This window comes from Amblyomma americanum, chromosome 7 (assembly GCF_052857255.1).
Source record: "Amblyomma americanum isolate KBUSLIRL-KWMA chromosome 7, ASM5285725v1, whole genome shotgun sequence".
NCBI lineage: Eukaryota > Metazoa > Arthropoda > Arachnida > Ixodida > Ixodidae > Amblyomma > Amblyomma americanum.
Genome location: NC_135503.1, coordinates 147,088,551 through 147,098,784, shown reverse-complemented (window position 1 = coordinate 147,098,784; position 10,234 = coordinate 147,088,551). Strand labels below are relative to the sequence as shown.

At 49.3% G+C, this 10,234-nt stretch overlaps 1 long non-coding RNA gene across 1 annotated transcript; it reads right to left on the bottom strand.

Moving 5' to 3' along the window:
* Nucleotides 1–919: 919 nt before the first annotated feature.
* On the bottom strand, nt 920–8,722 carry LOC144098160 (uncharacterized). The gene is made up of 3 exons (XR_013307137.1): nt 8,139–8,722; nt 7,967–8,058; nt 920–926 (listed from the first exon to the last, which is right to left on the bottom strand). It is a non-coding gene; the product is annotated as an uncharacterized LOC144098160 (long non-coding RNA).
* Nucleotides 8,723–10,234: the final 1,512 nt, after the last annotated feature.

The following is a 10,234-nucleotide window of genomic DNA, read 5'->3' as shown; positions in this document are numbered from 1 at the left end:
TCTTCTTCACGTCAGTAAATATATATGGCACATACCCACGCGGGGGGATTTGCCAAGGATTTGCGCATGCAGTGTGTGCAAGCGCGGCGCATCAGGTGCGCTTTTTGAACCCGCGCGCGCTGTCAAAAACGTGGGGAAATCCGAGAAAAATCTAGGGAAAATATGTCTCTTCCCAACCAAACATGACGTCATTAAAAGTCACGTGACCATGACGTCACGTGACGTTTTAAACGTGACGTCACATTTTGTTTGACCAATCAGCGTTTCCAGCCCACCTGCCCGCAAACGCGTTTTTTTCTGTGCCTGCCGAATGCACAAGCGTTTGCGGGCAGGTGGACTGGAAACGCTGATTGGTCAAACAAAATGTGACGTCACGCCTAAAACGTCACGTGACGTTATGGTCACGTGACTTTTAATGACGTCATGTCCGGTTGGGAAGAGATATTTTCTCTAGATTTTTCTCGGAATTCCCCGCGTTTTTGACAGCGCGCGCGGGTTCAAAATGCGCACCTGATGCGCCGCGCTTTCACACACTGCATGCGCAAATCCTTGGCAAATCCCCCCGCGTGGGTATGTGCCATATATATTTACTGACGTGAAGAAGAAGAGTGTGGGCTACAAACACTGTCTGTACTTGTGCTCTTCCTTTTATTTGTTGTCTGTTTGCATTGTAAGGCAATAATAGGTAGAAAGGCATTCACGTAATGGGCATACCCTGTACGCATGAATGCGGAAGATGGTCATGGTTGTCCAAGCATTGCCATCAAAGCAACGAGACCTTCAAGAAACGGCTAGGATATGGTTGTGACCCCTCACATGCAGTGATACTCACACAATTTGAAAATGTTGCAAGTTACAGCAGTCCCGTGGTTATATTGCTGCAAAACAATTAAGCTATTCCATTCATGCAGAAATATTTTTAGAGGCTGCCAAAAAGGAACATGTCAAAAAGTTACACGTCCTGTTTCATTGTGTTTGAAATGAGGCTTAAGATTAAATTAATGTTACAAATACGCGCTGAAGAAATGAAACGATTAAACTCTCATGTGAAGGAAATACAAAAGGGTATATTTACGAAAACTTATTTACAAGCTAAAATAGCATCGCACACACACTCTCACGGGTTCCTTGTCGTCTGTCACTTGACTGAGTCGCCTCCAAGCGCTGCAGGCTACCGCGCACCTGCAGTGCACCGGAAGCGCACACACACACACACAAACACACACACTCTCACGCGCACACGTGCATGGGTCCGCTTGAAAGGAGACGCCGCACGGCTCTACGGTTCGTACTTCGGGCAGCGGCGGCATTTCCCGCGGCCCTAACGACCACACCAATAAGCTAATGAAGCGGGCGCCCATCGGTCCGTTCGCAGAACGGAGGGTGCCGCCAAGGACGCCCTCCCGCACCGAAAGCACACATGCGGGCACAAAAGAACGCTCGCTGCGCAGAACGACACTCGCAGAGAAACACATGTATATGAGAAATGGCCCCTTCTTACAAATGATGGTGGTAAACGAAATGAACAAGCAACTGCTGTGCAATCCATGCACTGTCATGCAGTACTTACACAATCACAGTCCAGTGACTGCAGAGCGGTCTGCAACCAGTAACTTGCAAAAAAACTATACTATGCAGCGAGCTTTTTGTACGGTATTTGTTACATTTATCGAACGATCACATGAAATTGGTATGGCTATTTCTACACAGTGCATTTCCTAAAGACTCCTTTCTGCCATACTGTACTTTTTACCCAAAATGCTTCTTACAGAGTCATAAATTGTTACGTACGCGTATAAAGATGTTTGTAGCAGGTGTGTGAGCCTGAACAAAAAAAAATCTTTTTATTTTCCTTAATTCTTCAGTATTCCTGATTATGACGACATATGGGCATTTATATGTTAGTACAATTTTTTTCACGCATCACAATTAACTGATGCACCGATGTGTTTGGTACACATTCATCTTCAGACATTTCATGTCTGTTTGGTCAAAAAAATACGAAATAATAGTTGACTGCATTAGTTTTGACTAGCATCACACAGCATGCTCTTGAAATTCCTCTAGCTGTTGTACAGAAGTCTGTAATTGGCTTCATTGCATAGCTTCATACTTGAACCATTTAAACTCTGCAAACTGTTCTTTTTACCGCACATGGCGACATGGCATGCGAAGCCGCGCGGGAACGGGCGAGGAGGATTCGGAGGTACAGCTGCAACTTCGCTGGAATCCAAAGACAGCTAGGCACTTGTCACGGTTAATTTCGGAAAGGCGGCTATGCCCCAGTAAAGTTGCGTAAGGTCTTTCCTTCAAGACCTTACTAAGTTCCTTCACTTCGCACCAGAAATGCTCACCGCCCGAGACGGTTACTTGGTTGGATGACCAAAGGCTTCTTGGCACCAAAGGTGCTCCGTCAGAGACGATATTGCGACTTTGCAGAATGCAGGTATTTCAAGGGAGTATAACTTGACTGTATTTACACAAATATTTACATTGCAAGCAGATTGATACACATGAAAGACAAGTTAAAAGTGGCAAAAAGGTTAGAAAGGTTAAACAGCAGAAAAGTGGAACTGGCTACCACTAGGGGAGGCCCCTACTCGGCATAGCCGAAGATGCATCACATCAGACCGTAGCCCAGAACCCTTTTCCATGGCTCCGGGCCCTTAATTAAAGACCTAAAGGCCCGGCCCATCCCTTACATCACCCAATCACAATATACCACATGATTGGTTCATGAGCCGCGTGGCACGCCTTCAAGTTTCAGCAAATTTCCAAATCTGCTCTCAAAAATACATAGCATGAAAAAACATCAAAACTACTATGAGCAATTGAATTCCGAGAATGGACCCTCGGAATCATTGGCCCACCAGGTTTGCATGCCGTGCCCCCTACATCCACAGCATTGCGGGACTCTCTCCCCAGGTAGTACCGAACATTAGAATAGTGTTATAAAAATGTTATCCAAGTTGCAGTAACGTTACATGTTTCATTGTAATACGTTAAAAATTAACATGTAACGTGTGTTATGCAGAAAACTCTATTTTAACGCTCTAAAGAAACGTTTTAATACAGTCTTCAACAAACATGTAACATTATTGCAACGTTTCGGTGCTACCTGGGTCCCTCAGGAGAAGGCAAGCAAATACCACCCGGCGTCGTGTCCGCATGTGCACTCGGTTAGCTCTCCTCTCGGAAGGAAAGCAAACACAAGTGCGGTTGGTTTCGTCTTTCTCGGGAGACGAAAGCACCAACGCTTCGCGCGCGCACACGTGCGACTGATTTTCGCTGACGATCGGCCGCTCCCGCTGTATTCAATTAGCTGTGTCGCCAGATCGTCTGTCGCGAGGCGCTTTCGCTGTGCCCGCATGACCGCTTGTCTTGACCTTCCAGGGGAATTGCGCGTTGCTCGCGCGCGGCTTAGCCCGAAGCCGGTAAACCGGCTGGCCACCGCCACATCTGGGCCTGGTTTGACTCAAATTGGTCTCAGCCGCGCGCCGCGTCTTGTTCGGTTCGGGCGCGAACAATACGCGAGATTCAAAGCGCTCGGCCGTCTCTGTCTCTATGGGGGGGGGGGGGCACTTGACCCCAAGGGCGTTCCTTTTCAGCACCACCCCGCCGTCGCCCGCCTCCGATTGAACAGGCGGGGGGTTCAAAGGGGAGCTGCCGCGGAGAGGCCGGGCAGCTCGTCCTAATGACAGCGCAGAACATGCGTCACTGACAGCCCCCTTCCTTTCGCCGTCTTGTCCATCGTGCGTCGCGCCGAGCCCGACAAAGAAAAGGCCGTCACCCCCCCCCCCCCCTTCCCCTTCTGAATCCGGGGGCGGGGGGGGCGGAAATTCCGCAAATAGTTTCCCAGAGGCATCCTTTTTTTTTCATGGGGTCAAGGAAGGTGGCCCAAGCAGTGCGAGGCAACGTTCTCTGTTCATTATAGAGAAGCAAGCTTACACTGCAAAATTAAACCTTGTCTTTCTCTTCCAAATGCAATGAACTAGGAGTCCTGTCCAACCATTCCAGCTTGTTATGTGGGCACCCCCAACCATTTTTTATTTCCGTGTAACTCGCAGCCCTTCTTCACCTTGGTCATTGTAGCCGCTATTGTTTCTCAAGTACCATGCAACATCTTGTTATTAGCAGTTGCTAATTCAAGCCTTCTGCAGGGTTTGAAGGACCTTTTTAATTGGAAATGAGAACATGTGCACAGGGTGGAAAGCGCGTGATCTGCCAGGAAACACTAAAGCGGCCCCGAGAAGGGATCTTTATTAAGGATGACAGGCATCTTGGGCCTCTTCACTTGGCAACGACGACACAGCGTGTGCGGTCCCTATGGTTAGGCCCCAGCTGTGGAAGCCATCCTCGGACACGACCATGACCTTCAACATCTGATGTTTTTATTTAAAAACACAGGGACCAAAGTCGTGCTGTATGCAGTGCAATCGCCATGTGGTTCCATAATCATCCATTCAGCCCGGCTCTTTGGACGGATTCAGGAAACGACTGAAAAGAACAAAAGTAACGAGCAAACAAAGGTGCGCTGCATAAAAGTTAGAACGTAAAGAGACGAAGGCACGCTGCGCTAATGCTGTAGCGAGGTCTAACATGTAAAATTTCGCGGCTGGCGTCGATTTCTACAAAGCCCGAGTAGTGCCTACGGAAATAAACAAAGGCGCACTGGAGATGGGTAAGTCTGTATACAAGCACGAGTTTTTGTCTCTACCAGCGATTTACTAGCTCACACCGCGCGATTTTGATGTCTGGCGTCGATTTCGACAGAGAGGGAATACGGGCACGAAACGGGACACTCGCGATCTGCCAGGAAACAATGAGGTGGCCCTAAAAAGGGCCGTTTGCAGGAGCACTTCAACCGCGACCTGCAGCGGCGTGGCGGCGCGGTGAGCAGTAGGCCCAGCAGTGGTCCGTCTTGTGCCCTTTGGCTCCGCACCGACAACACCGGTGCACGACGTACACCTCTCCTGGTCTTGCCCTTGAAGCCGACGCTATCCCTGGTCCGTAGATCTTGACGAGGGCCGCGACCACTGTAGACAGATGCAAGGAGGCGACATTGTATCTGTGGGGGAGTGGAGCCAACAGCTCAAGGAGGTCCAGGAACTCTACACCAAAGAAGTGGACCGAACCGAACACGCCCCGGAGGTGGATAAGCGACTCCTCAAGCTATGGGAGGCGAGACGCGGACTCACCGCACGGTGGAAAAGACAAAAGCTGAACAGGAAGCTCAAGACCAAGATAGCTGAAATCACCAAGCAGGCGGAGGAGTACGCGACGCAGCTGGCCAGACAAGGATGGCAGCAGTTTAGCAACGCGCTGAACGGCACCCTGAGCACGGCCAGAACGTGGCAGATCCTCAAGTCCCTCATGGACCCAAGCAAAAACAAGTCGGAGAGCGGCAAAGCAATACGAAGGCTGGTGCACCAATACACCGGTACAGATAAACAACTACTGGAGGAGGTCCGGGTCAAATGCTACGGCAACGACCAGGTCGAGTGTTACAAAGAGGAATATCAAGGCGAAGAGAACCCCGTCATGGACAGGCCCATAACCAGGGAAGAGGTGGTCGATGCGATCAGGTCGGCAACAAGAAACACGGCAGCAGGAGCAGACAGAATCCGCAATTCACTGATCAGAAACTTAAGCGACGGAGCTATTGACCAGCTCACCGCGTACCTCAATAAACTATGGCAGGAAGGAACAGTACCCGCCGAATGGAAACACGCGGTCGTGGTGATGATTCCGAAGCCCGGTAAAAAACTACAAGTGGAAAACCTCAGGCCGATATCCCTCACATCGTGCCTAGGCAAGATGTACGAACGAATAGTAACGAAGAGAATTCAGTCACACCTGGAGAGAAACCAACTCTACCCTGATAGCATGTACGGGTTTCGAGCCCACCTGTCCACGCAAGACGTACTCCTCCAGCTAAAGGAGGAAGTACTTGAAAAAATGCCGAGAAGCGGAGAAAACGTTGTCATGGCCCTCGACATCAAAGGAGCCTTTGACAACGTAAGCCACGCCGCCATCATGGAAGGCATAAACGACACGAACTGCGGAAGGAGAGCCCATAACTACATCAGGGCCTTCCTAAGCAACCGAACAGCGACTGTAGGGCTAGCCGAGCTGCGAAGTGACGTCTTCGCCACACCCTGCAAAGGAACACCCCAAGGCTCAGTCATATCGCCGGTGCTCTTCAACATGTCAATGCTAAGACTGGCAAGAAAGCTCAAAGAGATCCCGGGTATCAAACACGCCATGTACGCCGACGACATAACCGTGTGGATCACCCAAGGATCGCTAGGAGAAAAACAAGACCGACTACAGGAAGCCGCCACCTGCGTAGAAGACTACGTGAAGGAGAGGGGCCTGAAATGCTCGACCGAAAAATCGGAGCTCATCAGAATAGGGAGACACCCTACCCAAGCCCCGCTGGACGTCGTCCTCGAGGGACAACCGATCCCGGAGAAAAACATAATCCGCATTCTGGGCATGTGGCTACAGAGTAGCCGCAAATGCAGCCACACCATCACCCTGCTCAGGAAAGCCACGGAACAAGTAGGAAGAATGATCAGCCGAGTATCCCAAAGAAGATACGGAATGAAGGAAGACGACACCCTAAGACTCGTAAACAGCCTAATCGTCAGCAGGGTCACATACTCGCTGCCCTACCACGCAACAACAAAAGCGGAAAGAGAGCAAGCCGACTGTATACTAAGGAAGGCCTACAAGATCGCTCTGCACCTACCCAGGAACACGTCAAATGAAAAATTACTCCAGCTCGGAGTCAGCAACACCTTTGACGAGCTAGCAGAGGCTCAAATGGGTGCGCAATTGACGAGGCTCAGGGGCTCCCCCACAGGAAGGGCGCTCCTAAAAAGGCTAGGTCGGAACGCAAGTGGTCTGGCTGACAGATACACAGAAGTTCCAGACGACCTCAGAAGAACTTTCAACGTGGGACCCTTACCTAAAAATATGGATCCCAACCTACACGAAGAAAGGCGGAGAGCCAGGGCCGAACAGATAAACAGAAGGCTAGGCCAATCCGAAAGCACACTATACACCGACGCTTCTATGTACGCAAGAGCAGAGAAACGCACAGCCGCGGTAGCGGTGGTCAACGGTACAGGGGAAACTATCACCTGCGCTTCAGTAGGGGTGTCAGGGATAGCAGAGGCCGAAGAAATTGCCGTCGCGCTAGCGATAGCCGAAGGCTACAGAAAAGGTCGCTCCCTAAATATCCTAACGGACTCGAAAGAAACATGCAGAAACTATACGAAGGGCAATATCAGCGGCACTGCCCTCAGAATAATCAGCGAGGCGGCAGCCTCAGCTGAAAGAATACCCATACAACATATAATCTGGGTGCCAGCCCACGCAGGCGTAGCAGGAAACGAAAGGGCGGACAGTCTAGCTCGAGGGCTCACTTACCGAGCAGGCTTATCGATCGTCTCGGAGTCACGGCTACTCATATGCGAGGGGGGCTACACAGAGACCCTACAACTATATAGGGGAATCAGAAAGAGATATCCATCACCACACAAAGCACTAAATAGGGAAGAGGCTGTAGGATGGCGTAGGCTACAGACGAACACCTTCCCTAACCTACACACATACAACAAGATATCACCAACGCAATTCAGACCAGACTGCCCCTGGTGCGGCAGTACGCCCACACTCTATCACATCACCTGGGAATGCAAGAGAAACATAGCATTCCACAATCAACAAACACCGAGTGCGGAGCAATGGGAGAGCTGTCTCTTCAGCAGCGAGCTTGAGGTCCAGAGGGCCTTGGTAAAGCACGCAACTGAAGCGGCACAACTCAGTGGAGCCCTGGACTGAGGGCCCACTCTTGCTTGAAGACTCAAGTCGCCAGCACCCAAGCAAGACGACCAGGAAGTCTTCATCCCCGCGAACCTCTTGGAAAGAAATAAAAGTTTTCTCTCTCTCTCTTGACATCTGGTCGATGCCCCGGTCTCTCGCCACGTGATATCGGTCTGCGGCAAACAAGGACAGCATCGGCTTGCCAGAAGCATCCAGGAAACGATGCTGCAAAAAAAGTTACGTTACAAGCGCCGCAATTTGGTGAGTTCTGCTCGAGAAAACTTGCGAAAATGTTCAACCCTTACCTCGGGGTTGAGAATGTGCACGCCCGACAAGCGCTTCAGCGTGGCTGACAGACGGCGGTTCAGCTGGCGACGCCGGCGGTCCTCAAATTGCGCCTTACGTGGCTCATCGAAATGGCGTGGCAAGACTTTGAAGACCTGCGCGACACTGGCCACGTTCTCCTGCAGCAGCAAAACGAGGTCCTGGAATGCGCAAGACATGTAGGTAAGCGGTACAACACTTCATGAAGCGAAATTTGAGATAAAATGCCTACCTTTATGTGGCTGGAAGCGAAATTTGAGATAAAATGCGTACCTTTATGTGGATGGCGATTTCTCGCGGGTCATCTCCTCTGTCGAGATCGTTGCCGCCAACATATAGGACCACAAAATCGGCGCGCCGAAAGCATGTCTCGCGAATTATTTCAGCTAGGCTGATTGCGTCGTGGCCGCTAAAGCTGAAAGTGCATGTTCTCACTACCGGCGAAAGCCGCAAGCGAGAACTGCACAAAAATTTCAGCTGGCTGTCGCCGACGAGCACACCACGCAAAAAAGCCATAGCTGGACAGCTCCCGAAACAAGCGCTGCTGCCGAGCCCCACGAACCGAATGCCATGCTGCGCGGCGGCCGGCCAGCCGGCCCTAGCGATTCCCTAGGCATTTTTATACGCACCTTATCATGGAAAACAGAAACACAAGGGCCACAAAAAATAAACCAGCAAAAAAGCCAAGCAAGAAGGCCCCAACCGTGAAGGAATGAACCCTTGTCACACAAGTACTGTTTCTACTTCTGAGCACATTGCCCCAGGCATAAGTGCAAACCTTTATTGGAAAGGACATCGGTTCTTCTCAAACCAACAAGCAACTGGTCCCAAGGGAAGCATCTTGTATAGCTTCGGTAACAGAAAATGGGGCTACGTAAGCTACCAGTCTGTGGCTTTGATTGAAGTTTTCTTTTGTATATTCGGATAAAAACTTGAACAATGGGTCATGGCCTGCCGGGTCCTGTATTACTCCGCTTACCAACCACGACAGCAAATGAAATCAACTTATTTAATGTTAGTCTATATGAAATGAGCCAGAGGTTTAAAAATTGGGCTTATAACTCGTTTTGTGAAATGCTTTTCGTTCAAGTCACGAGAAAAACAACAGACTTTCTTGTCGTGGAGGAATTCTGTGTGGCAGTCACGAGGCGGAGCTTTATTGCTTCATTAGCAGGCACAGCTGGTAAGCACTTTAAGCCCCCTTGGCTGCAACCAAATGGTGCATGCTGTAACATTATAAAGCATCCTGATATCATGCGAAAGAAAATAATCTGTGGAAACAGTTCAGATTCAATCACATGTACGTCCGTGTAGTTCGGAAGCAGTATCTTTAGAACGCTCAGCCACAGAGCAACATTTTTCTTTATTGCCTCGACAGCTTAGAATAGCTTCGACAATAGTTTCGACAGCTTACAATAGCTAGCCAAAAACAGATTATGTTCTGGACTGCACTCTCAACACAGTAAAAAAAAAAGCCATTTGAACCAATTGGATTTCCAACTGGTTCCAATTGGACCAGTTGTTTCCAATTGGACATATATATATAGTCCAAATGAACTAACCAATTAATCCAACGAGGATTCCAATTGGTGAGCCCAATTGGTCTTATCCATTGCATCCAATTGTATTGCCCAGCTGCACCCACTACATCCATATGAATGTTTGCATACTTGATAAACAAGGCAGAGCTAATCTGGTTCTTATAATAAGAGCTATCAGTAGCTTAACCTACTAAACTCTATTCATCATCTCCACCACCACTGCGCTCAAAATTAAATTAAATAACTGCGCTCAGTGGGTATATTAGCTGGAGGGTATATTAGCTGGAGCAGAAGTGTTCTCTGGACGTACATATTGAGCAAATATATGCTACTAGAATCTAAATTTGTAGTACTTCTCGTGTGTGATGTATGCGCGTCTGCTGGCCTTCACTTTCATAAAAGTATGCTAATTTCAATTCCGCAGTAAAAATGTTGACTGGCAGCAGGCAGTGTTTCCCTGCAGTCCTCTCCAATCAGTTTTCCTTTTTGCACATCAATAATATGTTACGTTGTAGAAATATTCTTCACACTGCGTA